This window comes from Rhinolophus ferrumequinum, chromosome X (assembly GCF_004115265.2).
Source record: "Rhinolophus ferrumequinum isolate MPI-CBG mRhiFer1 chromosome X, mRhiFer1_v1.p, whole genome shotgun sequence".
Lineage (NCBI taxonomy): Eukaryota > Metazoa > Chordata > Mammalia > Chiroptera > Rhinolophidae > Rhinolophus > Rhinolophus ferrumequinum.
The window spans coordinates 10,967,509-10,972,520 of record NC_046284.1 but is presented as its reverse complement, the minus strand read 5'-3'; the positions used below and the strand labels follow the sequence as shown (position 1 = coordinate 10,972,520).

The window sequence follows — 5,012 nt, the reverse complement described above, 5'->3', positions numbered from 1 at the left end:
AGATGTAAACTTTCACCTCTGCTATCAGTACTAATTCTCAGAAGGGCGGGGCAAGGGGGATACCTTTTTAAAATCTTCACCTGTTAGGATGAAAAAGTTTTCTGTTTTTGACTCTCAAGATGGAAACTTAATAAACATTTGACATGAGGCAGGTAGCTCTGGTGATAATGCTTTATGAGTTTACAACAAAACAGAGGCTTGGCAGTGTGTCTTGGCACCATTCTTTAGATAAAGAGGTCCGGGATGCAAACCTGTGGACTAGCCGTCCTGCCATCCTCACCAAAACCCCCAACCAGGTAAAGCTGATCATTCCAAAGGCAGGTCCGATGGCCCACGCGTTTCAGCCCATGGTCTGCACAGTGGAAGTGGAACCAACCACAGAGAAGGAGACTTGCCTTAATCTTCCCACGACTCCAGTGCCCAGCTACTTCTGGTTCAGCTGAGTTGCAACCACCGAAGAAGCAACAGCTGGTGACTTGGGTGGGGCCCAGGAGTTCGGAGCAGGGCAGCACAACGCCCCGAGCGTGAGACTGGGTGGCAGCCTTCTTCAGTGGGTGCGGGCGCCGGGGTCCAGCCTGAACGTGGAGATGCTTCAGAAAGACGCTGAGTGCGGGTCCCGCCCTCCCGGCCTGCCCCCCGCAGCTCTCGCTCCGAGAGGCGGGTGCACGTGTGACTGCTGAGGCCGGCAGGGGGCCAGGTGCCGGGGGCGCCGTCCACACCTCCCACTCTCAGCGCCTTGTGTCCACGATGGCCACAGCGGCCAGGCGGCGCGGCGCGACCCGTCCCCGCCGCCCAGCGCGCAGAGCCGCCGCCCGCCCCGCGGCGCCGCGTCCCGGTGGCCGCGCCTCGGGCCCGCCCCGCGCCCTCAGCCGCACGGCCTGGCCCCCCGCCGGCTCCAAGACCACCGTGTCGCCCTTCGGCTCTGTCGCCCCTCCGGCCAGGAGGCCCCCTACCAGATAGAGCCGACCCCGCAGTTCGGTGCGCGAGTGGAAGGGCCGCGCCAGAAGCACGTCCCGTGCCAGCGGCCGCCAGGTCCAGCGCGAGGCCCCGCTCCGCCCGGGGGCGCCGCCGCCATGGCCCGGAGCGCGGGGGAGGGGCCGCGGGGCCGGGCGGGGCCCCCGACACCGGGGAGCCTCCCGGCGCCGCCCCCGGAACCTGCCGGGCCGCCTGGAGCCCCCGCTCCTCACCCTCTGAAAAAGTTATTTCTTAACCCCGGGGAAAACATTGGAATCACTGCTGTGTGTGGTTATGATTAATATTAGGTTTTGAAAACTCCGGTACCAGCCAATTAGCGCATAATCACTAATTCACCGCAAGTCCCTCGGAAATAGAGCAATACATTCCCATTGCGTACCCCACCTCCTTCTCCAACCCAGGTCATGTAGCAAAATTAGAAACTTAACATTAATAGCAAGAAAACATCCGTGATTCATAATAGATGCTTTAACATGTCATTGGGAGATTCCAGAATTATGCCACATTACATTAGCACTGAAGAAAAAAATGAATGTTGAAATTCAATTCAACAAAATCACTTAGAGAGAGAGGAAAACACAAAACAAAACAGTGGCCTGAGGGTAGATGCCTGTATTTGAACTTCTATATTATTACTAAACCATGAAATAATATAAAATAAAAAATGTATCATAGAGTCACTGTTCAAATGCCCAGACTTGTTTAGGAATGCCGCTATCTGCTTTATTCACAGCAGCCACAAACTGTCCATCGCAAATGACCAACAACAGGTGAATGGATGAAATAGTTTCTGGTATATCTATACAATGGAAAACTACTTGGCAGAAAAAAAGCAGAATGCTAATGTGAATGAATCTCAAAATCTTCATGCTGAGTGAAAGGAGCGAGGCGAAGAGGAGTACGTATTTGATTCCACTGATACAAATTCCTAGTAGAAATAAAAATGAATCTCTACTGTCAGAAAGCAGATCAGGGGTTGCCTGAGGAAGGGGATGGGAGAGGATGGCAGGGAAGTGGCCCGAGAAAACTTCTGGTGCTCAAGTACATGTTCATTATCTTGACTGTCGCCATTGTTTCGTGTGTATGTCAAAATTTATCATATACTCTAAATAGGCGCAGTTTATTTTAGGCCAATTATATTTAATAAAACTGTAAAAAGTAATAAGAGGCTTCCTTACATACAATCTAATAGAAGAGAAAAAATTAACAAAATTTCACTTAAAATCTATTATACCGGGGGTGCCAAAAAAATGTATACAAGTGGACACTTTGGTCAGCATTGCTCAAGCAGTAGTTCGCCATAATCAGAAGTGTCTGGACGCTGATGGTAACCACTTTGAGCACCTCTTGTCATTGCAGAAAGCAAATGTGACTTGTATTCATCTTTTATTATCGGTATATATTGAGTACTACAATGTTAATACAGTTTTCCTTCCCTAAAATGTGTATACATTGTTTTGGCACCCTCTGTATTAACCTCAGTGAAGTTGTTTTTTCCGCCCCTCACTTTCCCAGCCTTCAAACGGGGGAAAGTAATAGTGCATCTCCATAATATTGTCAGGTGTACAAATGAGATAAAGCATGTAAAAAGCCGAGCACTGTGTCAGTTACATAATCCACATTCAAGAAATGCTACCTATTATTTTAATATGGCAAACACACAGAGGGAGCCGAAAAACACACTGCTAAGCTGAAACTGATTCCATAGCTACACTAGAGTTATATATGCCTTTCGCAGTCACCGAGAAGTTTGGCTATGAATGGCCACGCTAGAACAGAATACCAGGGCTGGTATACACGCAAGGTGAGAAACGTGACCTGAGATCCCTGCTTAAAGCTCAGACTCTCTAAATATTACACCCTAATAAAAGGTCCACCAGCAAGCCAAAAGAACAAAAAGGAAACTTTTTGTCTTTGTGGTCTCTGAATGAAAAATATCATCCAAGGTTTGGGAAACCCCACACTAGCAATTAAGGTAACGGAGTCAAGAAAAGGTTTTGTTTTGACCGTAGGGTGATTAGTAGAAACAAGTGCAGAGTCTCCATGAATACAAACATCCTTGAAACAGGGCTTTTGTGATTTCTACAAATCCCTCTAAACATAAGCTCACAACTCATATTAAAAAAAAGATATGACAGAACTTATATACTGGGGGTGCCAAAAAAATGTATACAAGTGGACACTTTGGTCAACGTTGCTCAAGCAGTAGTTCACCGTCATCAGAAGTGTCTGGACGCTGATGGTAACCACTTTGAGCACCTCTTGTAATTGCAGAAGTCAAATCTGACTTGTATTCATCTTTTGTTATTGGTATATGTTGAGTATTACAATTTTAATGCAGTTTTTTCCTTTCTTAAAATCTGTATACATTTTTTTGGCACCCACTGTATATTCTTACCAAAAAGCAAAAAAAGGGAGACAGAAATATATGAGGTGATGGACGTGTTAATAAACTAGATGCAGGCAATACTTTCATAATGTATACGTATACCAAATCACCACAAGGTACACTTTAAAAAGCTTACAATTTTACATGTCAGTTATAGCTCCATGAAGCTGAAATTTAAAAAATATATAATTGAAATTAAATGAGATAATATATAGAAAAAACATCTATAAACAAGCTACCATGAGCAGGAATCAGAACACCAACACATAGCCAAATCAGTATGTTTAAATCGCTTGGAGAAATTAAAAAGGAATAAAACACAGAAAGGAAAGATTTGAAAATTAAAAACTTTGAAAAACAAAAATTCAAGTCTTCGTGGATTAGGTCACTAAATAAACAACTGAAAGATGGAGGAAGGCAGATTAGAAATGACAAAGAATGTCACTTATTCTCATCAGCATAAAACATGCTATAATAGCTTCTATATTGAAAAACAAAACAAAAAATGACGGGCAAAAAACCTCCCACTGGTCTTGCTGCTTCTGCCCTTGTTCTCCTATAGTCTTTCCTCTACAAGGCATCAAGGGTAATCCTAAAAAGTAAGTCAGATCACATCAGTCCCCTACTTAACACCCTCCAACTCCTTCTCGTCTTAGAGCGCGAGCAGCCATACTCTACCAGGGCCATCACAGCCCTACTGGTCCTGGCCCTTTGCTCCACCCTTGACCTCATCTCCTATCATTTTCCCCTTTCCTGCTACTCTCCAGGTTCACTGATCCCTTTGCCATTGATTCTTAAATATGTCAAACATACTCTCACCTCACCTCAGTATTTTCACCCACTGAAACGTTCTCCTTTGCCTGAAACGTTCTGCAGATGGCTATTCACTTGGTTTCACCTTTCCCTTTCTACAGGCCTCTAATAAACAGTCCCTTATTAGAGGCCTTCTCTGACCATTCTATGTAACGTAGGACACACACATACACAGGTCTTCATGTTACTTAGATACTGCTTTTAACTTTTGTCAGAGCACTTCACTTTCTGTCTTATTATGTATTTAATTTTACTTTTTCATCGTGAAATATAACAGAACACTAAAAATGCATACAAGGCAATTACAAGCAAATGGTATAAATATTAATGTAATCACCACCCAAATCAACATAGAAATCTTTGCTGGTATCCCAGAGGACTCCATCTGTCCCTTACAAATCACAAGCCCATCCATCCTTCCTCAGGTAAAAACTGCGGTGATGTTTGTAAAAACCAATTGCTTGCTGTTTAGCTTTTCCACCTGAATAATATGTCTTTAAATAATAGTTCAGTTTTGCCTGTTTGATCATTTGAAAACCCAAATATACTATGCATTCATTCATATCTGGCTTTACTCTCTCCACATTACTTTTAAAAATTATAGGAAGTGTTGCATGTAGCTCTGTCATTCCTTTGCATTGCTGTATATTATGCCATTGTATAAATATACTAAACCTACTGATTCAGCTACAGTTTCTGAGCATTTGCATTATGTCCAGTCTGTAGCTATAATAAATGATACATCTATGTGAATGCTTACACATGTACCCGATGCATACATATTATGCACACATTTTTCATGAGAATCCCCATTGCTATACATTTTCACAAACAC

General features: G+C 44.0%; 1 pseudogene; it reads right to left on the bottom strand.

Moving 5' to 3' along the window:
• Window positions 1–224: 224 nt before the first annotated feature.
• On the bottom strand, window positions 225–1,347 carry LOC117025700 (kelch domain-containing protein 9-like; annotated as a pseudogene).
• Between the last annotated feature and the right edge of the window lie 3,665 nt (window positions 1,348–5,012).